General features: G+C 37.7%; 1 pseudogene; it reads left to right on the top strand.

Moving 5' to 3' along the window:
* The first annotated feature begins 896 nt into the window (after window positions 1–896).
* Apex1-ps2 (apurinic/apyrimidinic endodeoxyribonuclease 1, pseudogene 2) lies at window positions 897–26,921 on the top strand (annotated as a pseudogene).
* The last annotated feature ends 796 nt before the right edge of the window (window positions 26,922–27,717 follow it).

Below are 27,717 nucleotides of genomic sequence, written 5' to 3'. Positions count from 1 at the left end.
AAAATGTGTCTTGTACTCAGATGTGATACTCAAAATACACTGCAGTATATTCTGTAGACCAAGTCTTTGGATGTGATCCCTTGCCAGAGTAGCCATGAGGCTGGATTAAAGTTCCTCATCAGGTCTGTTTTTCTTCAGTTGACTACATACATCACTGGGGAAGTGGCTCTCAAACACAAAACAACACAGTTATCATAAGAACTATTCTAAATATGAGGTGAAAAACAGTCAAAGAGGTGTTCATGCTTTCCAAATAGGATGTGCTTTCTTATTATATTATGAGCACAAATTTGTCAGCAGAAAGAAATCAAATACAACTTTAACCAGATGATTTAAGTTTTGTGAGTAGAATCTTTCTGCTTTGTAATGAAAGACTTCTTTTTCAAAAAAATTAGAACAACAATACTCCCATCTGAGAAAATAAACCTCAAGTGATATGAAGTGGCTAGTCTTAAGATGTACTGCTTGTGGGAGAATGAAGAATTTTAAAATCCATAGTTGCTTTTCATGATTGTAGATGGCAAACCATTCCTTCCCACTATCCTCTCCTTTTCTAGCACACTGCAATCAGTCAAAGCATGTTGTTTGTATTTAAATCAATACAAAATAAGCCCAGACTGCCCTACTTTCCAAGGATAAGTCATTAATTCCCTTTGCCAAGTATTCAGCTGTTCACATTTTCCACACGGCAATAAAACAAATTTGATTTGAGGAAGTAAGTAAATGGTTCTCTGATTGAGCACTTGTCTTTAAACAAATCTTGTGAAGATAATTTTGACCACATATCAACTATAAAATATAGTAATTTCAACCTTAGGAAATAGGCTTTAATGACATAAGGGGAGTTTTGATTAGCTATCATGGAAGGCATAACACCCAAATAGAAAGCATTAACAATGGATGATTTAGATGTTCTAGGATCTACTCATCAGTTAGTAACACCTGTAGGTAGAGTACTGAAGCTGATTGCTCTCTGTTAAGAGGCTCCCACAGTGTACATCCTTGTGGTTAAATCCTTTTCATTCCTAACCTGTTAAAGTGTGATGGAAATAACACTTTGCCCCACCTTGAAATTCTCAGTATACATTTTTGGGCTTTAGTAATACTTGCTTTTGGCTTTTCAGGGCATCATTCTGTCACTCAAAATCAACTGCTCTGGCAGTAGGAGAGTCAGGCATCTAGGGGGAAACTGAGCAAATCTCATATAAGTACTCTAGAGGATCTTCTAGTAAGGTCCCTATAAGCCAGGCTGTTACTGCAATGAAACCATCTGAGAGCTGAATCTAGCAGCAAGCAAGTTAGAATAGCTTATGCAAGCTGGTGGAAGAGACACGAGCAGTTTCCATGAACCACGCCTTCCTGAAACTCCTAAGATTGCTGGACTGACCCTGAATTTTGAGATATTTTGGTTATATCACAACAGACGCCAAGAAAACCTGCTTCTTGATTCCAGATGATTTTCCAGGGAACAGGACAGCTGCACAAGTGGTCGACTGTGTAGATATTACCCTGGCTGAAGGTGAGCAGGCTGAGCTACGTGATTGCTGCCCTTTTTCCTTCAGTGTTTGTATATGTTAGACTATGAAATATGAAGACCACTTTCCACTTTGGAGTGAAAATGAAACTATTACAGAGTTTTGTGATATATTAAACTCCATATCCATTTTGCTAAAAGGTAGAAGGAAATGTGGTTCATGACCTTCAATTTATATTTCCTTTTGAAATGGAGAATAATAGTAATACTTCACAGCTGCCCCAGAGGAGCCATAATCACTAACCTTCTAAATGCAGCTTCTGCTGTGATTGCTATGCAACTTAAGGTATTTCATTACAAAAGAATTGCCACAGCTAGCATGGCCCATTTCTTTCCCATGATTAGATGATGCGGCATTTGAGATTTATTCTGGTTTAAAATTGGTAATAGTAATGCATTCATTGTTTACTATTTTTGCAACCATAGTGATGTAAGATAATGCGCCCTTCCTGGACAGTCATAATTTGTGCCATTCTCCTTGTCATATGTGCTGCATTTTCCATAAGTTCCACAGAAGAACTGGGTTCAGGAGAAACACGTGAGTTCAGCTTAGTTTTTAGTAAGCTGCACTTAGGAATTTCTATCAAATCCAGTTTAGACCTACAGAGAGGTCTGCACGAAGTATGATGCCATGGATTTCCATACATTACAAATGGACGTACGCAGAAAAGCTTTGACATAACAATCACATTTGTTTGTTTAATTTTGATATTTTGACCTGAATTTTATTGTGGTAAATACTAAATCATTTATCTAGCCCTGCCAAGAAACTGGCAGGAAGCTCTAGACGTCCTTTATTTTAGATAATTTAATTAAAAATTTGTAAGATTTCTCAGATCTTTCTAGAATGTGCACATGTGCAGTCTCTTCTAGTGTTAGGATATAGAAAATATCAATATAAAGAAGGAAAAAACCATGAAGATGGAAAGATACTGATTAACTTGGTTATGTATGGGCTATTCTAATTTTATCACCATCTATGTCTATGTCGTTTCGCTTTCAAATCAGGGTAGCTGAATATTGTGTTACCAAAGCCTTTGAAACATTCCCAATTTCTCTTTACTGGAAGAAATGTGAAGTCATGGAGGATATTCAAAAATGTATTCCATCGGTTTTTATTTCCTACTGTTGAAAAATGCAGTGTCAAATCTACAAAGAAACAATGACATTAGATTGGATCTTTAGGGTAAGTTTCACAATGGAATTAGTAATAAGGAACGTATGGCTATTTTATCTCTTTGTATGTATACGTGCACAAATATGTATGTGTGTGTGTGTGTGTCTGTGTGTCTGTGTGTAAGCCTCATGTGTGTGCATGACTGTGGTTCCTAGAAGAGCGTTGGATGTCCATGGAGTTAAAGATGCTGGAGCTGACTGACACAGATGCTGAGAACGGAACCCTGCAAGAGCAAAAGGAATGCAAGCCTTTGCCGAGGAGTCATTCTCCAGCTCCTTACTTAGGTTAAAGTCTACTGTTCCTCTTAGGTAGCAGACTGAGAGGCATTTATGTCTATAAATATATTATTTTCATGATAATGTAAAACCCTTCAAGACTGTCATAATTTTATTATATTTGAAACGCATAAATATTTTCCCTAGGCTTCAGAAACACAGAATACAGAGAGTGTTGCATTTTCATTCTCTGTGGCTATGAAGAGTACGTTCATTGAATGAGTCCACGTAACAGAATTATAAGTGATTGTTAGACTTCCGGGGAAAAACTGTGTGCTTAAACTACTTCTGTGCAATTCAATGAACAATAAAGAGCAGAGCAGTTAAAAAAAAGACACAGTTCTCAGGAGGGAAAGAAGCAATGGGATAATAGAGGACTATGGAGAAGAACAAAGACTATGAAGTAAAACAGCAAGAACTAAAAGAAACCTCATTTACAAGGTGAATAGCCCTGGTGAAATCCCATGGTTTTCCATATATGGTAAGAAAAGCTACAACATTTGTGTTGCCTATGACTCTACTTCTCTGACAGGACAGCTTCAGAGACAAAAATCCACATCGGCATCCCCATATTTTTCATTGCTGTAACTAGCTAGGTACTATTATTTTTCAATGTTTTTATTAATTCTTTGGGGATTCATACAGCATATTTAAAAAAACACCAACCACACTATTCTTATTATTACCCCCTTCATTCCTTCTCTTTCCCCTCGACTTTGAGATTTCAAATTATGTTATGATTTTTTTCTTCTTTCCCAGTTGTGTCTGCTCAGTCATAAATAGGACATAGAAACACACTCCAAGGCCCAGGGATTTTTTGTAAGAGTGGGGTGGGAACATTTTAAAAGTCAGAGATAGTTTGTAACACCAAGTTTTGCTTTCCAGACATAGCAGGGCAGGTGTACATATAAACTCACAGTGATTGTGCTAGCATGATCAAAACAGACAAAAACTTCTGTGAAGAGTGCGGGAAGGTTGGCATCAAATCCCACTCCTAGCTGAAGCATATGAACTCTCTCTAAACTCACCATGTGGCTTTTTTCTTTTTTACTGACAGGATGGCTAATGCTGGTATTCACCTCTAAGAAGCATTTGTTCTCTAAATTTGAAACCAGCCTGATCTACATAAGACTCAGTTTCAAAAAACAAAACAAAACAAAACAGAATAGAAAGAATAAAATGACTAGATGATTTTTCAAAAATAGCAATTCCAACAGGGCAGAGGGAAGTGGGACATGACAAAGTGTGTCTTGTCTGCACGCAGGCAGTAAACTGACTTGATCTTGGCCTTGGAGGTACTTAAAATTTTATTATCCTGGACGGTAAATAAGGATGACTTTGGCTCAGATTTGAGAGGCTATCTCTCTCCAAATACTGTCCTTTATACCAATAACATTTGATAGACAATCTCAAGCACAAATGGTCAGTGACTCCATATACAGGGCATTGGTATCCTTTAGAAAATTGTCTTCCAAAAGAAATGACAAAAAGGGTCTTTAAGTAAGTATGATTAGTGAAGGAAAGCATGATTAGCTAGGCTAATAAAAACATATCCAGTATCATCACCTTCATACAAATATTATGAAGTAAAGTGACATTTGTATATATGTGTTTATGTATACATCCAGAAAGTAGCTATGCATTGTAGAATAGTGAAGTAGAAAGAGGCAAAAGGAAGTTTTGTGGTATGTATATAAACAATGAACAACTTTAATGGACCAACAAAAAGCTCTCCTAAGTGTATGAATATGTCAAAACAAATTCGCATGTTATAAAATGACTACATGAGAACTCAATGAAATCTCATTTAATATTAGTCATTCAGATTTTTTCTGTGTACATATTCATAAAATTGGAGAGTCCTGGAATTTCCCTTGCTTTAAAATTCTTTGCATGACCATTCTACAAGATGACATACGAGACTAAAGAGCCTGTTTGCTCTTCATAATTCAGTACCTTGTCTTTTACTTTGCTATTAGGAGTATTTAGAAAAATTAATTTCTAATGAGCAAGAAGCCTAAAATTTAATAGTGTTAGAGTTTATAATTCATGATTAAATTTCTGAATTGAAATCTATATTTGCCTAAGATAAATATCTTGCCTTCCTTTGTTTGCTCTTAGGATAGTTTGAAGTGTGTAAACCAACTGTTGGGAAATTCCACAGAATGACTATTCTTTGTGTTGGCAGTTGAAACCCAATGACATCAGGGTAGATTAAAATAACGTAGAAGATGGCAACTGCTCAGCATGCAGGTCCACGTCTCCTTCTTTAATAAGAGGCACACAGAACTGAAGAAAGGAAAAATAAAGCTTTGGCCAGGACAAAGCACAGAAGCCATCTTTCCTTTATCTATATAATTTTGATTACAGAGTAAGTACTGTGGCTGTTTACTCTTTCCACTCCTAGCAATGTGGTTCATTTCTTCCACGTTAGGAAAAGATTATCCTCTATCTACCAGTAAGATTTAAACTATAGACAAAATTTATCTCAGATAGAAGCCTTCAGAATATTCAGTTCAGGCAAATATTAAAGCAACTTTATTTTTCTGCCAAACAGCACCTGGGATTACTTTCACTCTCCAAGTTGATGGTTCACATCTGGAACACTGATTGTAAGCAAAGTGACTTCAATTAGAGTTTCCTTATTAAGTAGTTTACTAACAGTTTCCTTATTAAGTAGTTAACCTGTCCAGCCTTTCCTTTTGAAATGCTTGGTTTTCAAAGGCATCACCCTCTCTGAAAAGGACAAGTTCTCCTGCAGGAAACTGCAGGATAACATATGCACACAGACACGGCATAAAACATATTTGGACTTCGATAGCTCTACAAATAAATCACTTTGCATAATGAGGAGAAAATTTACTTAATGGAGCCCTTAATTTGTCCATGCTTCTTAAGCCCACATTCATCACAGTGCTCAGTGGAGTCTAACAGAAGGAGCAGAGGTTCTGCAACAGTAAGGGACCAAGGAGGAGAGCGCCAAGAGTACTGGAGGTGTGTGGTGCACCTTTTGTTTCTATCTCTTTATTATATTCTTATCGAGTGTAATTTATACATCTTGTTTTCACTTCAGATCAGGATTTTGTGCAAAATGGTATACCTTCATCTTGTAAGGAAGACCCAGTGGTTTTAAGTGAGGTAAACACTGGAGAACCAGTGAGAACTGGTTTATTTACTTTCTGTTTTTTAGTAAGTTTGCAAAACCAAAATATTGGAAATCTTTATTTCAGAAATGTTCTTTGTACTTTTTCTTTTTTCTTTTCTTTATACAACTATTGCCTCAGGGCTGGAAAGACAGGCCCAACCTTAATCTCAAAAAAGTAAGCACGCAATCAACCCAAAGCAATAGCAAAAAAATGGGTACACCGATCTTTTAATTGTTTAGAAGATCAATGTATTACTTTTTACGATATATTTATACTGCATCAGAAGAACAAGTTAATACTGATGAAAAGATCCGATTGTAAATTTAAACCTGATTCCATTCCTTTTTCAATCTGTTGAAAGGGTAAAACTTCATAGGTAGATCAAAGCTAGGGTTTAACCTAATAAAGTTTGGTGTGTGTGTGTGTGTGTGTGTGTGTGTGTGTGTGTGTGTGTGTGTGTGTGTGTTTGTCCCTAGGCTTGTAGAAGGTAAAGGATAACTTTGGTCTGACCTCAGGCATCATACATCTTTATTTTAAGAGACAGGGTGTGTCACTGACCTAGAATTTTTGAACTCTTGAAGTACCAAAGCCAATTTGCAAATGAGCCCCTGGAATCTACCTGGAATTACCTATATCTTCTATACCACTTGTACCTCCTGTACCACCTGTAGCTCCTGTACCTCCATACCTCCTGTACCACCTGTACCTCCTGTACCACCTGTACCTCCTGTACTACCTGTACCTCCTGTACCTCCTGTACCACCTGTAACCTGTACCTCCTATATCTCCTGTACCACCTGTACCTCCTGTACCACCTGTATCTCCTATATCTCCTGTACCACCTGTACCTCCTGTACCACCTGTACCTCCTGTACCACCTGTATCTCCTATATCTCCTGTACCACCTGTACCTCCTGTACCACCTGTACCTCCTGTACTACCTGTACCTCCTGTGTCTCCTATATCTCCTGTACCACCTGTACCTCCTGTACCACCTGAACCTCCTGTACCACCTGTACCTCCTGTACCACCTGTACCTCCTGTATCTTCTGTACCACCTGTACCTCCTGTATCTCCTGTACCACCTGTACCTTTTGAACCACCCGTACCACCTGTATCTCCTGTACCACCTGTACCTCCATGTCCTCAGAATTTTTATGTGGATTCTGGAAGTCTAATCGAGTTTATAAAGAAAGGACTTGTTGCATGAACTAGTCTCTCACTCCAGACCACTTTATATGCACTAAAGATCTTTCAACTTGTCTAATGCTAACATGAACTTGGCATCATTGGTGGGAGAGAGCAATTCTGTTTCTACATCTAGTTCAGACTACCTATTTTCCTAGATGTAACTACCTATTTTATAGTATCTGGCAGGGCCAGTCTTTGTTGGTATCCCAGGCTGGTCTTAGATTTATGTTACTTATACTTGAGCCTTCCAAGTGCTGGGGTTATGGGCAAGTGATAACACACATATAGGTATTTGCTTGTGTGTACATGAGAGATTTATTTAATAGCCTTTTCCATTGAACATATGATTTTTAGTTACATTCTCTTCATATACTCTGTATAGTAGATTATAAAATCTTTTGATTTTCTTTATTCACTGGTTATAATAGCTCATTTGGCAATTTGACTATAGCTACTTTCTCTGTAAGAGGGAAAAAGCTTAATTTACAGGATTGATTCTTCTAAGTTTTTCCCATGAGCATCCTTAAACATTTGAACATAAAATTTTTGGCTGGCCAAGTTAGACATTTATGTCACTAAATTGCAAAACTGAGATTACGTTAAGTGCTTTAATGTTATTTCAATGAAATAAAAAGAATTTTACCAAGTTTGGCTTATTATGTTAATTCAGGAGTACTTTACCTATATTAGGAAGTTCATTTCTCTGGCACATATGTTCCTCATTCAGTTCTAACAAGATGTTGGCCAAGCCAATGGACTCTGTACTGATGTTTTACGAGGCTTAAACACCAAGATGATCTCTACCAAATATTAGTAGAAATTTTGAATTTTTATCACCAAGAATTTCTGAGTGCTGAAACCAGATTATTGGAGTTCTGAGGTATTAAGCACTGATGTTACTCTTAGAATCTTTGTTTTGAGGAGGAGAACAAGTAGGAAACTCATGCTTGTAATGCTGTTAGCATTAACTGGAGTGCACTGGGAGCATTAAAGAAGTGATACTGAAGAGCCGAGCTTCAAATGTTTTTCACAGGCTATTTTTAGAAAGTATTTCCCTCTCAGAGATGAAAGACCTGAGACATGAAGAAGATGATAAAACTCTCTGTAGTGCACTTAGCTCTCTTGTGAACACATTCTGCAAAGCCACCTACATATGCATTTTCCTTCCGAGTCCTTCGCCCAGGTTTTGAGGAGTGCAAGGTCCCAAGTGTTCTCAAGGAGCAAGGCAGTGGAGGACTGAAAGGCTTCCTGTTTGCACATTCTCTATGACCATGTGATTCACACACTGATCGATCACTTTCTGTAACTTGGAGAATGCAGGAGATGTGTTGAGCTGAAAACCTACGTGCCTGATGATGCAAGGGTGGCAACCTTTAGTTAATTCGCTTTGGCACATACTGCCATTGCTTCTTTATTTATGTTGAACGAAGGAAAATGAACCTAGGGTCTACAAAAATAGCTTAAGTGTCATACAACACCTAAATAATAAAATTGACTAGCTGATTCCTATTCTGCTCGGGTAGACTAAAATTATACTTAACTCTTGGAAAAGAATTGTATTGCCTGTACATTTTTCCAGCATACTCAGGAAGCAAGTTAGACTCACAGGAATCTGAAACTGTTGGCTGATATGTTTTTATATTAATTTATAAGATTTATTAAATGCCTTAGGCACTGACATTATTAAGGAAAGTAAAAAGTACTAAAATAAAACTTTCCTGTTAAGAGAGAGCAAAGAAATAACTCTTAAAAGTACAATTTGGAATCTCTACTTATTAGATCAATAAAACAAATGAAAAATAAACAGTGGTATATATACATTATTTGTATAGACAAACTAATGACTGCCATTTATATTAAAATCCAATTTAAAGATAACACACTTCGTTCTTGTGCTAAGCACAGTAGGTTTATTAAACTATATATTATTCTAATAGTATTTACTGCTTTTGTAATGTTTTGAGAGTCTATGCATAGTTAAAGATTTTGATATTTAATTGTATTCTATGTCAAGCACCTTGAAAATCTACACTGAAACTTAACTTCCTAGGCATTTAGCACAAGATATAAAGAACACATGCCTTTCAGAAATACCAGTTGACACCTATGGAAATTTAGTCGTTTTTCTTTTTTTTCCCCTCCATGGTCTCCTTGGATTTCTGTTGCTTTTTTTGTGATGTTATACCAAGATCCAATTGTTAAAGAGAGAGTTATAAACTTCCACTGTGTTTTCACCATAAATCATAATATGTACCAAGGCAGAGAAAAAGATCTGTTCATAACAAGGACTTTTGTTTTATTTAATAAATATGAATATTCTGTGATCATACTTCCTTGTGACTCCATGTCTTAAACTGCTGACAGAATTAGGATTAGATATAAAGATTGAACTTTTCTGCTCCAAGATGATTCTTTCAAGCCAATTAAAAATCATTTTTTTTGGATCTGGATATGTGATATTAAAATGAGTTGTCTAAATAAAAGAGCATATAAATAAATAACAACTTTTGAACTCAGTACTTTTTAATGTTTCTACTATAACTAGTTTAAATTCAAATGACATATTTATGACAGCATATGGATTCTTTGCCATAGAAAAGAAATATCATTGTTCTCCTTAAAGAATTTTAACATAATATTTGAGAATAGGTTTAAAATACTTACAATGGAATTTGTATCAGTAAGTGCTCCTAATGTGTATACATCCCTTTGCCAGCATTGACAGCTGTTAGAACATGCCACTGATCTGAGTTTGAACTTTCCTGACATTCAGAGATTCTCAAAACTCATTGCCAGGCCAATATCAATGTGATGTGTTAACTATGAAAACACTTTCTCTCACCTGAGTCTTAATCAATCATACTCTACCTGGAAGGACCAAGTAAAGTGCTTTTTAATAAGCCCTCTAGGGGATTCTACTGAACGTACAAGTCTGCAAACCATTGCTCATTAGAAGAGGTTTGAGTTATAATGTTGAGGAAGGATATGGTGAAGAGTCTCAGCAGATCCATGAGGCAGATTCTCCTTTCCAGACAACAAAGGGTAAGTTCACTTTCTTCATCACTGGGACTTGGGATAAGAGTCACAGGTAGATGTATTTAGGACTGTCAGCAGTGACATTTTCCAATAAACATCTGTTAGTAAAATTAAGTCATTTGGAAAAGTAAAATTTATTTCATATTTTAAATATTTCAGTGTTAACACTGACTGTAAAAGAAATACCCAATAGGGCAATACTTTGTAAGTAGGACTTATATAAGCATGATGCTCTTAACTAAGTCTCAATTAATTCTTCCATTACTTTAAGGATAAATACACAGTTTGCAAAATATTAATTAAAATATTAAAACTATCGAGCTAGTATGCTTCTGGAGTTCTCTGGACCAAAGTAGGGGTGCATTATATCAACCTGCATATTTTGGATTATCCTTTTAAAACTGAAATAGAAAGTATTTTCTATCCACTCATTTCTAAGTAAAGGACCTGTGCTTGTCTTTGGCATACATTTTATTTGTTATAGTATTTTTATTGAAATAAAATAAAACATCATACATCATGACATTCATCAGAAATATCTTTAAATAATCACTTAAAATAAACCAGAAAAGACTAATGAATTGACACACTGTGTTAGTCAAAGAGAGCAGAGTTGTATTTTGTAAAAACTAGTAAGTGTCATAAATATCAGTGCTTTCTAGTACTTTTTCTGTTTATGTCCACATGAGCAGCCATATCATTGTTCTTTTAAAGTGGGGGTGCATAAAAGGCAACTAGTTCTTTCCAGAGTGAGATGAACCATATGTCTGAGTTAATTAGTTCTCTTCCTTTCTGAAATGTTTTCCTAACTCCTTCGTCACATTCTCCCCTTCTCCCACTCCTTCATAGTCATCATAGCTGAAGAAACACATTCTAGTGAAATCTAGCTTAAATGACACTTAAAAATATTACTCCAGGAAAAGTGTTCAGCCTAACTGTTTACAAAATTGCTATCATGTCATTTCGATTAAAGAAAATGAATAAAAAAGTTTTGCTTGTATTTTTACTGTTTTTTTTGAAACACTGTAAAGCATACGAGGGTGGTCTTGAATATTCACTACGTAGTCTGGGATACACCTGAACCTCTGATCTTCCTGCTTCCCCTCTATGTACCAAGATCACAGGGCATTCATGATGAGATCATTCTCAGGCCTATATACATGTTAGACATGCACTTCACCAAATGTTCTAAGTACTCAACCCCAATAAAGAATCTTAGCACTGTGGCGATTACATTGGACACCACTACACTTTCTCAAATTACTGTTGTTGAAATTATTCAAATCTCACCTGGGGTTTCAACCCTGCCTTAGGTTATTGAGTTCCAAGATTAAAAAAAAAAACACATTCATCCTTTATATTTTTGATAAGCCTTAAACAGCAGCTGCCCAATCTCCATGCTGTTAGAGTCTACTTTCCTATGGACAACCTCAAGTTATTGCTTACAATTTACTGTGTTTCACCTGGGCTGCTCTTACATCCAATTGGGCAGCCCTCAGCGCTACACTCTCTTGAACCTTAATCCAAAATGGCTCTTCTTTTTCATCTCCTGGACAGTCTTCCTCTTTGTAGTCTCTTTTAACCTCAAGCCCTTGAAACTTAAGCCCCACTTATGTCTCTTTTGACCATCTATTGGCTGTTGGCATCTTTATTTAGCCACCAGAATTAATTTGGGGTCAGGATCACAGGGACTGTGTGTGGAGCACAGGTGTTGGAGGTCCACATTTAGCATTACAATAGACTGCAAAAGACAAAACCTCAACATTTTCAGTATACATGAATTTAAAATGCTTGAATACTTGAATTTAAAGATGAAATTATTTATTTAACCAACTTATTTTTTGATGACCAGCAGAAGAAGCAATCTAACTATAATCCTTTTATTACACCTGTTACATATTATGAAAATCATGGTAGAGACTCACACATCTAAAACCAAAAAACACTAGTATGTAGGAAATCTATCTAGGCCATGTCCTCAGCGCCCCAAGTACCCCAGCCCACTCCCTAACTTTCAGACCCTGGAGAAACTTACTAATGTGAAGTGTAATTTCCTCATCTGTAGAATGAAAGCATAGTGTTCTTCCTTCTGGATGACAATGGTGGGTCTGTAAGCACCTATAGAAATATATAGCATGATGTAGTACGTGGTGTAGAAGTATTGATGTTGAGTCAGCTTTCAATTACTGTAACTAAACCTTGAGAGAACCAGGTTACCAAGATAGATGGCTATTTTTGTTTCTCCTGTTGGAGGTTTGATTCTATGACTGATTGGCCTTGGTGCTTCTAGACTGTGATACATAACTGCATGTTGCTGCTGGGTACCCCTGCTCAGTATAGTTTTTAGAAGAAGAGATAAAGTTATTATTCAATAGACCACAGTTACATACACAGAAAAGAGTAATACTGCTGCATTCTGAGATCCTGCCTGCATTAAACTATACCTACACTCTGCTCCTAACAATGAGCTAAGTTTCTTCTTATAACCACCTCTACTGCACTCTCGTGGACATTTTCGATGTATGCACAATAAGGCAAATTGTTCCTTCTAAGTGAAATTTATTTACTGTCTTATATATAATCGCTCTTGCATATGATTGAAATGAGATGCTTTGTAGGAACAGATCTGTGCACAGGACAAAGACTTACATAATCTAAATCCACCAATGAAAAGAGAGAACTGCGTGCCCTAAGCCCGTTAGCAACCGAAGCCTTCTCTTAAAGCCAATAAAAGTAGTCTTCAAAATAAAAATCTCAGCGCTTACCTAGGAAGCACAAGGCCCTGGGTTCGGTCCCCAGCTCCGAAAAAAAAAAAAAGAACAAAATAAAAATCTCATCCTTTGAGTACTGCTGTGGACTCTTATGTCTTGCTATCACTCCTGACTGCATTTTTTTTTTCTGTTCTATCCCATCACTTTGCTTTTGCATAACTCTTCCTTCTTGCTTTGCAACACGTGTGCATTTATTTCATCTTCTTGACTAAGGTGCCAAAAGTGGGGAAACATGTGGCCTAGACCTCAACTACTGGTACATTCTCACCACCTTTTCACATTTTCAAAATCACATTTCTTTAATTTGTTAAAATCATAATAATGTAAAAGCAGTGGGCCCTTTACCCATTTTTTCCTTATAAAATGTTTCTTTTTATTTCTTTTATTTTATTTTTTTTTTATTAACTTGAGTATTTCTTATTTACATTTCGAATGTTATTCCCTTTCCCGGTTTCCAGGCAAACATCCCCCTAATGCCTCCCCCTCCCTTTCTTTATGGGTGTTCCCCTCCCCATCCTCCCCCCATTGCCGCCTTCCCCCCAACAATCACATTCACTGGGGGTTCAGTCTTAGCAGGACCAAGGGCTTCCCCTTCCACTGGTGATCTTACTAGGATATTCATTGCTACCTATGGGGTCAGAGTCCAGGGTCAGTCCATGTATAGTCTTTAGGTAGTGGCTTAGTCCCTGGAAGCTCTAGTTGCTTGGCATTGTTGTTCATAAGGGGTCTCGAGCCCCTTCAAGCTCTTCCAGTTCTTTCTCTGATTCCTTCAATGGGGGTCCTATTCTCAGTTCAGTGGTTTGCTGCTGGCATTCGCCTCTGTATTTGCTGTATTCTGGCTGTGTCTCTCAGGAGAGATCTACATCCAGTTCCTGTCGGCCTGCACTTCTTTGCTTCATCCATCTTGTCTAATTGGGTGGCTGTATATGTATGGGCCACATGTGGGGCAGGCTCTGAATGGGTGTTCCTTCTGTGTCTGTTTTAATCTTTGCCTCTCTATTCCCTGCCAAAGAAAAAAAAGTTAAAAAAAAGTTTAAAAGTTCCCCCTTTTAAAGAAGGAGTGAAGTATTCACATTTTGATCATCCGTCTTGAGTTTCATGTGTTCTATGCATCTAGCTTTACCCATTTTTTATGTTAAGAGTTAATATAGTGATCATAGCAAATGCCATTTAAAATTTAATTTCTTCAGCTAGTTTTTCCAACAGAATTAATTTTTGCTTAATCACACATTGGTATTTCCACTGTGGGGCATACACTAATTCCTTACATGTAGAACTTACCTCTTTCTTTGTATGTGAAACTGTTGAAAAGTATATGACATTATTCTTCTTCAGAGGGTCTTGCCATGTAGTTGAGGCTGGAATCAACATTGATTCTCATGGAACAGCCTCCCAAACACTCTGAGAAAAGGACTTGTGGGAAAAGGGGTTGTTTTCTCTCACAGTTAAATTCACAGTTCATAAAATTTTGGGAGAAGCTACAGTGGCTGGAGGTTGAGGTAGCTTGTAATATTGCACCCTTAATAAGCAGATGAGCTCATTTTAGTCCCCAGGTCATTTTCTTTATGTCATCGGTTCAGGATATACCTGCTGTGGGAAGAGTCCTGCCCACAGTTAAATTCTTCAACCATTTAAATACTCAGGATAATCCCCTACAGCTATGTCACAATACCCACTTCCCAGGCTCTGTCAAATTGAAAACAGCCCTTACAAGATATTTATATGTGAATGAACATCACTAAACTCCATGTATCTCTAGAAGTTTTTTACTGTATTTAGACACTGAGGACATGGCAAACGTCATTCTTAAATTATGAATAATACTGAGAAAAGTAAATAGAGCTATTGTTAAGGCATATGCGAAATGTTAAGGCCTGAAAGTGTTAAAGTATAAGTTGCTGTTAACTGTCCAGCCTGACATTTTGTGCTGCTCATAAGGAAACCTTGTCATACACCTTTACCACTGTTTCTATGGTATTCTGTGCTTTGCTGTTTCTGGAGACCAATCATGATTGAAGTGAGTTAGAACTGCTTTGTTCAGTTAGCCCCAATAAGCTTGGTCTTGAACCACCAAGCCAGCAGCACTTCCTGCACCCATGTATGTGCTTTTATGGTTTCTTGCCCTTATGAGCTGCCCCTGGGATGGACCCCAACATAAGAGAGACACCTGCACAAATATATAAAGCTATTTGGAATAAGACTTCCATTTTGAATAGAGGTTGAGTAAAGTTTATGTTCCCAAGAACTTCCTGGGAACTGACATCCTGCTTGGCAGAAGGAGACATGTAATTGGGTAACTGGCATCCTAGCTGACAAGTTAAGATAATGAATGTTAGGTAAAGCAAATTCCCTGCTACAGTTGAATACCCCAACCAATGGAAACAGGATAAATGTACAACAAAAACAGATTTCTAATGAAATCTCCTATTCCTAAATCCTGATTGGTGAAAAACTTTGCACAGATGTTTGTGTATTTTAGGCTTCAAAGGCCTATAGATCTTAACTGAATGTCCCAGCCAGCTCCTGAGTCTGGTCTGTGGCCTTGTTTGATTAGTGTTGGGGTGTGGCATTCAATAAACCATCACAGTTTGACTGATTTTGATGTCTGAGAGTTTTGTGGTAATCCCCACACACCAACGGAAATGTCTTCAGGATTGTGTGGGCTCACACAGGAGGTAGTTGTTGGAGTGGAAAGAACAGTATTCTGTGAGATAGAAGGACTTGGATAGGCTAACATTAGCTGTTGGCAAAATAGATGGTCTAAACTCATCTCTCTCTTGTAAACCAAATTTCTGTAGGTGGGGGTTCAAAAAATATTTCTCCAATATCTAAAAGTGATAATATCATTAAGGCTGGAGAGATGGCTCAGTTGTTAAAGGCTAGGCTTACAACCAAAATAATATTATTAATACCTTGGATCTCTAATGGATATGTGGCATCAAAAAAATTCTACTTACAGACTCAAGTTTTACATTTTTCTCTCATTTAACCTATAAACCTATAGACTGCAAAAATTGAAGATTTTTATGGCCATTGAGATGATTATGTGTGTAAGCATGTTTCCTTGGCAAGTCTGATGATCTGCGTTCAATCCTCTGAGACTCACTTGGTAGAAGTAGAGAACTGATTCCAACAGATGGTCCTCTGACCTCTATACATGCTCCATAGTCTATGGGGGTATGTGTACACACATGCTCATACTCATAAATAGTAAATAAACACATATAAAATATTCAATAATAATTTATAACATTTAATTAAAATTAATGTGGCTTTAAAATATGAATAGATAACATTGAGTAATTTATATTCACATTATAGTTTATAGAATTGTTTTCCCTTTGCCTTTGAATTTTGAAACTTCTTACCATAGCATACTCTTTGTGAGCTGTTGAGGAATCCAGCAACCTGGCTGCTCTGGCAAAGGATAACATCTGAATACCTTGTTTTATGTTATTCACCTAGAACACGAACACATCCTTAGTGCACACTTTTAATCCCAAACATTGAAGGTAAAGTTAGTCTGTAAAAGGATGCAGCCGTGTATAAATGTGATGTCTAATTGAGGGGCAGACAAAGTAATGAATCAGAGAAAGATTTGTCAGAATGAGTCAGAGATAGGATATGCCAAACTCTCATGAAAATAGACTTGAGAGGTGCCTTCCTTGAGCGAACAGTGGAGAGAGAGAGAGAGAGAGAGAGAGAGAGAGAGAGAGAGAGAGAGAGAGAGAGAGAGAGCGCAATTTTCCTGGGATAGTTTTAAGGAGAAAGGTTGCACATGAAGACAAAGCAAGGCAGAGACTTAGAAGGAGCCAGAAGATTAAAACAGATTGCCAGAGATAATTGGAGGCCAAGCCAAAAAATTTAGTGAGAAGCTGAGAGAAACAATATTGAATCAGTCAGCTTGGAGGGGAGTAGGGCAATAACAGTTGTGTTGAACCAGTCAGAGTTCAGAACAAGCTAGAAAGGGTGGGTTTATTCAGCAGTGAGTCTCCACGATGTCAATTACATCTGGTGAAAAAAAGTTATTTTTACATGACTTCATTCCGTTTTCAAAGAAAAGGTAAGACTAAATCACCAGGCATTCTTAAACATTTTAGTAATTATCTGCTACTATAAATGATTGATCTGATATTAATGCTAATTATTAGGAAAAGCACAACAGCACGTTTGCACGATTTCAATATTTGATAGTAACAGTGGGAACACAATTATTTTACTACCAGAAGTTTTAAATTTACTTTAAATAATGGTAGGATATTGCTCATTACTATGTGTGTTTACATATTCAAATATAGAAGTGACTTTCTGGAATTAGACTGGCATTCATTTGGTAAAGAGAATTGGCTCTGTTGGATTCATCAAAGTGAAGCAGTTGAAGATTTCATGGGATTGTAAATCTCCTTACCAAAGGTTTCCAGTGACAGGAAATGTTGAAATTGTATTCTAGTTACATTCTGTCAATCCTCTCTTCTGTGGTGTTCCTCTAGCCTTGAGGGGATGCCCTGTCCTTCAGGCTTGAGTCCTTGAGTCCAGTTATCATTTATTCTCAGCCTTTGAGTAGCCATGCTGGAAATCTCTGCATGTTGGAAACAGGTTTTGCCCACCCTACCTCACAAATGATCACACAGTATTTCAGCAAGGCAAAATGTTTTATTTCTGCAGAAAGGGTGTGTAGCCATAACAAGTCAACCAGGCAAGCATACCCACTGGGTTTTTATTGCTAAATCAAGTGTTCCCATTTCACTATTTTCTTAGCTGACCATCTCTCACTTGCATTCTTATGTGATTGGCTCATGTAAAGTGGTACAGTTGACAAACAGGACAGAGTTTTGGTGGACCTGGAACACACATTCTGATTTTAAGAAGTGCTGAGCCTAGAGGAATTTAAATTTCTGTTAAACATCTTATTTACAAACATTTTTCACACTGCAAAAAAAACCTTCATTTTTAAAATGAAGTTTTATATTATTTAAACTTTTGTTTAAAAAAAAAATTTGTTAGAAAAGCCACATTCAACCACTGCTGCTCATTGTAATAAGAATTTTCTGAGTTCAAAGCTGAGAGAAGTATTTGACTCTGACTACCGACATAGGCATACTAAGGTAGATTAGGACCATATAAAGTTAGCTGCACAAGGTCCACTACCCAGGGGACAGATAGCATGTAGGATAGTGTCCAAGATAAATGCTTTGAACTGGGTTTATAGTCGCCTGGCTTTATAGGATTGGCCTGAATTCCCTCCTGAATCACTGAAATACACATCAGTAATTAAAAAATTAGCCTCAGTATGTTTGCAGTTTTGTATTAAGAAATTCAGGATTTGAAGGGTTGACAATATAAAGAGGTATCATTAATTAAATGCGGTTGGTTTAAAAGAAATATGACTTCCAGACAGAATCAAATAATTTTGGAGAAGGAGCTGGTTTGCCTGAATGCTGTCTTGCCCCAGGTTTGAGTATCCTCTGAAGGGTTTAGAGTTATCTTGAGTAGGTGATGAAATCTCCCTCAGACCATTACCCTTGTCAGGCTCCCAGCCTCAGGGTTCAACAAACACAAGATCTACTAGCTAGGGGACAGGTATCATGGAGCAGAGGAGAATTTTTACACCTGAAGCCTGAGAATCACTCAAGCTGAGCAGGCCAGTGGGAGCTGGCATGACCTAGGGAGCTCTGCCACACTTGTCATTTATAAGCACCTATAACTACAGTTTACTATCAATTTACTCCAAAGGACAACACCATATGGAAGGCAGCCCAGGTGCCTTTCCTCAGTGCCTCTGACTCTGCCTGGCATCTCCACATCAGTGTGGCTCATGTGTCTCAAAGGGAAAAAAAAAACATAAACCAACCAATAAACAAAAACCCCTTCACATTTAACAGGACATGAAAGGGACTAAATAACTTGGGAGCTGGATTAATTTCGTTTAGAAACATTGCCATGAGTCATGTTTATAACGACTACATTACGTATTACTGCTCTGCCCCTACGTGAAGGAATCAGGTTTAATCTAGATTGTTATCACCTAAATTCTATGCTCATTCCTTTAAGTTTACATTTTCAGACTAGATAACATAATGACACACATAGAACCAAGTAAATGAGTAATTGCAAAATATAAATTCATGAAAACCTTTTTAAAAATATTTAGGCATGACTAATGAATTAAGCATCTCATTATACAAACAGAAATAAAGTAAAACATAAACTGTAGTGAGATATTTTTGCAGACTCTCAATGCCTCAGTCAAATACTGTACATTAATAAAAATTTGTCTTAGTAAGAGCTCTATAATACTAGAAGTATAAATCTTAATCAACAACAGTACCATTCTTACTTAGAAATGAATATCTCAGGTGAATGATTTATGTCTCTGTCTTTCTACATTGGCAACTGTCTTGGGATTTAAATCAGAACCAGTTTCAAAACTCTTTCTACTCTGGTAATCATGCTGGCCTATGTCTCATGTTAGTAAATATTTTGCTAACTGTATATTGCCTCTCCAAACACGCTGAGAGGACAATACAGACATATCAATGCTTCTTCTCCTGTGTAATTCACAGTGTACTAATGTGATCATTACTCAAATGAATATTGAATTACAAAATGGCAAGTTCACAAAAATGAGAAAAAATGCCTTAAATCATGTTCCAGTAGGATATGATAATAATTTGGAAGAGGGCAGATTATCCTGATGCTGTGACCTTTAGAAAGCTGAAGTGATAGAAGATTATTGGACTGTAGGTGGAAGATGAGGCTGTAATGAGGGAAGAGGATATGTGAAGATGGTATGTTTGGAAAGAACATGGTAAAGTGTAAGTAATGTGTCACCAGAATGTAATATAAAGTGGTCTGAAAATAACTTCCTGAAGAATTGACTGGGAGGAGACAGAGACAAAGTGAGGTGACTGAAAACATTGTCACAGTTACTCACTGGTAGGAAGCAGCAGCTTCAACAAAGGGTTAGAGCCATTCCTGTGAAAATAAACTAACCACTCAGGAAACCCTAACCGTAGTATTGACAGTCCTACAGAAAGTTGTTTCTCATTTCTGGATGTCACAGTGAGGTGACCAGTGAGTAGTACCAGATAATGCACAGTTAATTCTTTCCCTCTAATGACCAATTAAAATACATCATCTTGCTAAGAAAGTACCATTGCCACTTAAATGTTTTTAATTTTTGTCTTCTATTTTATTTTATTTTATTTTTTGAGATAGGCAAAGCTAAGCCACCTTCAAACCACTTGCTTTGGTGTTTCAAGTACTGAGATTCTAGGTGTGGGCCATTCTGCATAGCTTCCTGTAAGCTTTATTGTAAAGTCATGAATGAATACTGGATTTTAACATCTATCTTTTTTTAGCATCTATAGAAATATTTAAAATTCTTTTTCTAATATAATCAGTAGACTAATTCAAAAGATATCATTTTTAATATTATAAAATTATAGCTAATGTAAAAAAATCAAAAGAAAGAAAACCTCAAAAGCCAGATGTTTTCTCTGTTGAATTTTTTTGCTACTAGATTTAATTTGGATATTGAAAAGTAATTTTATGCATTTCATTTCACTAATGGTATCATGCTGTATTTGGTTTATTAATTGATGCCTTGTATTCACAATATCAAAAGCTGTAACTTTTGTTTACCAGACAAAAATTGGATAGAGATGTGTTAGGGTTAGGCTACTATGTGGAGAGAGAGAGCAAGTCTCCATAGAAACCTTCACAGCATATTTCTTGTTCGCAAGAAGTAGGTCACATAGCTACCTTAGCTGCAAAGAAAGACTGGGAGTATGGTTTAAGGGGAAGAATGTGCACACACAAGGGAAGAGACACTGTGATTACAGATATCTGACACAGGCACATTCTTAGGATGCCAGAAACAATATGTAATTTTTCCAAATGTTTCCTTGTTTCTGCAACTACAAATTTTAAAATAAACATATGAAGGAGGAATAGGAGGAAGACTAAGGCTGGAAAATTAAATGGAAATGCAGGAGGGATGGGAAGGTAGATAGAAAGTGGAGGGTCAGCTCATGATGCAAGGAAAAGCAGTACAGAAATCTGTTTATAAAGTAACGAAAATATTTAACTAACCCTTGAGTGGATGTACTATACATGAATGGCTAATGCTCCTCACAGAGTCCACCGTTCATTAAAAGAAATCCCAGTGCTAGGTGTCAGGTAGTCTTTTGTATGTTGCCGGAGTGGGAGTCTGTGGAGGTTCCCAAAGCAATGGGCTTTATTACATTGCTGTTGGTCACCAAATAGACCTAAGGGTAACCAACTTTGCTTAAGACACCATGCAATTGAAAGGTAGCATAAAGAAATAAAGAACCAACCTAGCAATCTCAGCCGTACTCACTAGGAGTGAAAGAAACTCATACATAGTCATAGGTAAACTAGAAAGAAAAATAATTATCAAGTTGATGAAAATTTAACTGGACCTGAACATGAACAAACTTCAAGTCTCCCAGAGCAAGACTTGCAAATGACAATCAAATTCTAGGTGTACAGTCCAGGTTGAAAAGAGAGATGCAATTTATTTATGCATAAAATGGTAAGTATTTAGATTGCAGGTATACATTATACTGGCTTAGAACCCTGGCAGTAGTAGGCTATTCTTTAGGCTCCATTACCTCTGTAGACATGGGTAGTTACCTAAATTTATAGGGCAAAGCACAGATGTCCTAGTATTAAGTAGGTCTTAAGTTTAATTGGGTAGCTGTTAGTTACCCTTAAGTTATACGTACCAATCTTGTCATACTGGTTATGGTTGTGGCACATAGAATTTTTAGCTGGATAGGACTTTTGATTGTTTTTCCATTTGGAGTTTGATAGCTCCTTGCAGTATCTTGAAAGCAAGTCCCAGTAAAGGAAGATTTAAGATCAACAACTCAAGCACAAGAACAATGACGACAACAACAAATATAATGGCTAATTATTAAAAAACAAAAGCCACCTAATCTAAATTATAGAAGCACATGTAATTCTTATTCCTGAAGTATTTTTCACATTCAGTTAAATGTTTAAGAATAATGTGACATGGATTTTATTGTTTTTCATTTCTCAGTCAGCTCCGTCAGAATGCTACAAGCAATTTGATGAAAATAAGATAATGGACTCCTATTAACATTTTAATTAATGCCATTATTATACAAGTACCATTATTTTACAAATGCAAAGTACAAGTACTCTGAACATTGGAGAAAAATATCAGAGATGTTGAAAGGCATACCAAGCAAGCTATTTCACAATGTTATTGCTTGTAATGATTCCATTTAGAGCTCAGTATTGTGTGTGCTCCTGAGAAGTATGGAAGTCAACTGATTTTCATGACAGAGCTGCTCAGCTAGTTGGCATGCTTCCTCTCTCAGAGTACTTTATTTAGTGGTGTAGTGTGGATTTGAAGTGGGGGATGAGTACAAATCACTTTCAATATTCTAAGCCAATAATCTTGTCAGTCACTGTCAAGGGTATATTTGAGGGAAAATACTGTTGTTCAAGTAATAAAAGCAATTTGCTTATGAACTTCTAGTAAAAGTACACCTAATGTAAAGAGGCGAACTCTGTACCCTGTTGAGGTGTTTAGAATGTTGACCCATGCAGTCATCTGTGACACTATCATACTAGGATTCATTTTCTGTGTAAAAAATAATATACATTCAATTTAGACATTATGAATATTTATGGGGCCTCATTTCAAGTTGTTAAGTACAAATATTTTCTAGAGTTCACTGTTCAGGATGAATGGTCTACATAGACCGCACAAAGAACAGCATGAAAATGGAGTCATCTGTGCCAACATTTTGTTTAGCAAACAGAAACATCAGAATATGGAGACTGAGAAAAGCCAATTTTCCCAAATGAGCATATTTCAGTTATGATAATGAAATTCTTTTGTCCTAACAACATGTCTTAGTGAGGATTTCATTGTGTGAAGACACACCATGGCCAAGGCAACTCTCACAAAGGAAAACATTTAAATGAGGCTGGCTTATAGTTTCAAAGGTTTAGTCCATAATCATCATGACTGGAAGCATAGTGTAGTACAGGCAGACATGATGCTGGAGAAGGAGCTGAGAGTTCTATATCTTGATCCGCAAGCCCCAGGAGGCTCTGTTTCACAGTGGGTCGAGTTTAAGCATATAGAACCCCCAAGGTTGCCCTGACAGTGACACACTTATTCCAACAAAGCCATACCTACTCCAACTATGGCACTTCTCATGGGCAAAGCCTTCTAACACACGAGCCTATGACGGCCATTCCTATTCAAACCATTAAACCCAACACACGAAGTAATTAAATGGACCTAATGTTAACCAGAATTTTTCTAGTGTTTTGAAATTCTATCTTCCAAGCCATGAGGAGAAAGCCCTTATAAGAAAATTACTTCACTTTTTGTCTAAATTAACACACAACATAGATATGTTTTGGGTAGCACAGACTGCAGACTGTCCCTATATATTGTAAATGTCCAAAGTTAAGCCAATACCCAAAACGAGCAACTTAAAATTTGTTCTCTTTGCCTTTTTAGCTTCTTTTTAAATACGATCTTTTAATTTTTTATTTCTTTTTCTCTCTTTTTTATTGGATGTTTTATTTATTTACATTTCAAATATTATCCCTTTTCCTGATTTTCTCCCTCAAACTCCGTATCCTATCTCCCATTCCCCTGCTTCTGTGAGGGTGCTCCTTCCCTCACCCACCCACCAACCCACTCCTGTCTCTCCTTTCTGGCATTCCCATACACTGGGACATGGAGCCTTCACAGGACATAGGGCCTCCCCTCCCACTGATGCCAGATAAGGCCATCCTCTGCTACATATGCAGCTGGAGCCATGAGTCCCTCCATGTGTACTCTAATTGGTGGTTTAGACCCTAGGAGCTCTGGAGTGTCTGGTTGGTTGATATTGTTATTCCTATGTGGTTAGAAACCCTTTCAATTCATTCAGTCCTTCCCCTAACTCTTCAATTGGGATCCTTGTGCTCAGTCTGATGGTTATTGGCAAGCATCCTAATCTGCATCACTAAGGCTCTGACAGAGCCTCTCAGGGGACAGCTATATCAGGTTCCCTGTCAGTGCACTTCTTGGCATCAGCAATAGTATCTGGGTTTGGTGTCTGTATATGGGATGAATCCCTAGGACAGGCAGTCTCTGTACGGCCTTTCCTTCAGTCTCTGCTCTACTCTTTGTCCCAGTATTCCCTCTAGACAGCAGCAATTGTGGGTTACAATTTTGGAGATGAGTGGGTGGCCCATCTTTCAACTGGGGGTTGTGTCTAACCTCTGGATATGGTCTCTACAGGTTCTCCCCCCTCTTTATTGAATATTTCAGTTAATGTAATCCCTGTTGGGCCCTGGGATATTCTTCCTTTCCTAGCATCAGGGACGTTCTGGTAGCTATCCTGGGTTCCCCATCCCCCTTTGCTACATAACTCTGTTGAATTTCCTGATTCACTACCATCTCCTCCCATACCTGATCCTGTCCCCTTTCTCCCCACTCCCTGCTCTATTTCTTCCAAGTCCCTCCAATCCTCTACCTACTGTGATCATTTTGTTACCTCTTCTAAGTAGGACTGAGGAACCTACACATTGGTGTTATCTTTATTCTTCTTAGGTTTCATATGGTCTGTGAGTTGTATTATGTATTTTCCTAACTTCTTTTGGGCTAATATCCACTTATCAGTGAGTACATACCATGTGTGTTTTTCTGTGACTGGGTTACCTCACTCAGGATGATATTTTCTAGTTCCATGCATATGCCTGAGAATTTTATGAAGTCATTGTTTTTAATAGTTGAGTACTCCATAGTGTAAATGTACCATACTTACTGTATGCATTCCTCTTTTGAAGGACATCTGGGTTTTTTCCAGCTTCTGGTTATTATAAATAAAGTTGCTATTATCATAGTAGAGCATGTGTCCTTGTTATATGTAGGAGCATCTTTTGGGTCTATGCCCAGGAGTGGTATGGCTGGGTCTTCAGGTAGTACTATGTCCAATTTTCTGAGGAACTGCCAGACTGATTTCCAGAGTGGTTGTACCAGCTTGCAATTCAAGCTGTAATGGAGGAGTGTTCCTCTTTCTCCTCATCCTCTCCAGCATCTGCTGTCACCTGAGTTTTTGATATTAGCCAATCTCACTGGTATGAAGTAGAATCACAGGGTTGTTTTGATTTTCATTTCCCTGATGACTAAGGATGTTGAGCATTTCTTTAGGTACTTCTTGGTCATTCAATATTCTTCAGTTGAGAATTTTTTTTTTATCTCTGTGCCCTATTCTTTAATTTGGTTACTTGGTTCTCTGGAGTCTAACTTTTTGAGTTCGTGGTTTATTTTGGATATTACCTTTGCATGATATGTAAGATTGGTAAAGATCTTTTCCAATCTATTGGGTGCCAATTGTCCTATTGACAGTGTCCTTTGCCTTACAGAAGGTTTTCAGTTTTATGAGGTCCAATTTTCAATTATTGATCTTAGAGCCTGAGCCACTGACTGGTGTTATATTCAGGAAAATTTCCCATGTGCCCAAGTGTTTGAGGATTTCCCCCACTTTCTCTTGTATTGCTTTTGGTGTATCTGGTTTTATGTGGAGGTCCTAGGTCCCTTTGGACTTGAGCTTTGTACAAGAGGATAAGAATAGGTCAATTTGCATTTTTCTACATGCTGACCTCTAGTTGAACTAGCACCGTTTGTTGATAATGCTGCCTCTTCAGCCTTCATTCTTTGTGCAGTGAGGGCCTCCCTGCCTCTTTGGGAGACAATGTAGTAAACACTGCTTCCTGCTCCAGAAGCCTAAGGGCTTTCGTCGCAGCGATGCCAAAGCGATGCCAAAGTGAGGAAAGAGAGTGGCGTGGAAGACAGGGAAGAACCCAACTCCGAGCCAGAGACCAAGAAGAGTAAGGGGGCAGCAAAGAAAACTGAGAAGGAGGCCACAGGAGAGGACCCTGTCCTGTATCAGGACCCTCCAATCTGAAAACCTCACCCAGTGGCAAATATACCACACTCAAGATATGCTCCTGGAATGTGGATGGGCTTCGAGCCTGGATTAAAAAGAAAGGTTTGGATTGAGTAAAGGAAGAAGCACCAGTTATCTTGTGCCCCCAAGAGACCAAATGCTCAGAGAACAAACTCCCGGCTGAACTGCAAGAGCTGCCTGGACTTACCCATCAGTACTGGTCAGCTCCATCAGACAAAGAAGGATAGAGTGGTGTGGGCCTACTTTCCCGCCAGTGCCCACTCAAAGTCTCATATGGCATTGGTGAGGAAGAACATGATCAAGAAGGCCGGGTGATTGTGGCTGAATTTGAGTCCTTTGTCTTGGTAACCGCCTGTGTTCCCAACGCAGGCAGGGGTCTGGTAAGTACCGACAGACAGCGTTGGGATGAAGCCTTTCGAAAGTTTCTAAAGGACTTGGCTTCCCGGAAACCTCTTGTGCTGTGTATAGATCTCAATGTAGCTCATGAAGAAATAGACCTTTGTAACCCCAAAGGAAACAAAAAGAATGCTGGTTTTACTCCCCAGGAGTGCCAAGGCTTTGGGGAATTGCTATAGGTTGTACCACTGTCTGACAGCTTCCGGCATCTCTACCCCAACACTGCCTACGCTTATACTTTCTGGACTTACATGATGAATGCCTGCTCTAAGAATGTTGGTTGGCGCCTTGATTACTTTTTGTTGTCCCACTCTCTTTTACCTGCATTGTGTGACAGCAAGATCCGGTCAAGGCTCTTGGCAGTGACCACTGTCCCACTGTGAGACTCTCCTCGAGTAGCTTTATGCCTGGGAAATAGCCTCCTCTCCCCAAGAGGAGACCAGTGTGTTATCTCTTCTTCAGGTGTTTGGTTTGTATGTACTCCCCTCTAAACCAAACTTCTGGTTTCCTTTAAACAATCCAAGTGAAATAAAAGAAGAAAATGCTGTCTTTTTTCCAGCATTTGGCTTTTTTTTGTCAGAGATCAAATGAACATAGGTATGTGGGTCATTTCTGGTCTTCAGTTCCATTTCATTGATCTACTTGCCTGTATCTGTACTAATACCATGCAGTTTTGATCATTATTGGTTTGTAGTACAGTTTGAGGTCAGGGATGGTGATTCTCTAGAAGTTCTTAAATTGATGAGAATAGTTTTCACTATCCTTGTTTTTTTTGTTATTCCAAATGAATTTGCAAATTGTTCGTTCTAATTCTATGAGGAATTGAGTTGGAATTTTGATGGGGACTGCATTGAATCTGTAGATTGTCTTTGGCAAGATGGCCCTTTTTACTATATTAATCCTTCCAATCCAGGAACATGGAAGATCTTTCAATCTTCTGAAGTCTTCTTCAGTTTCTTTCTTCAGAGTCTTGAAGTTCTTGTCCTACAGATCTTTCACTTACTTGCTTAGGGTCACATCAAGATATTTTATATTAGTTGTGACTATTTTGATGGGTGTCATTCCATAATTTCTTTTTCAGCCTGGTTATCCTTTGAGTAGAGGGAGCTTACTGATTTTTTTTAAACTAATTTCATATTAAACCGCATTGCTGGCATTCTTTGTTAGCTGTAAAAGTTCTCTTGTAGAATTTTGGAGGTCATTTGAGTATATTA

The sequence above is a fragment of the Rattus norvegicus genome, chromosome 4, assembly GCF_021556685.1.
Source record: "Rattus norvegicus strain SHRSP/BbbUtx chromosome 4, alternate assembly SHRSP_T2T, whole genome shotgun sequence".
Lineage (NCBI taxonomy): Eukaryota > Metazoa > Chordata > Mammalia > Rodentia > Muridae > Rattus > Rattus norvegicus.
This window is presented reverse-complemented; position numbering and strand designations above follow the sequence as displayed.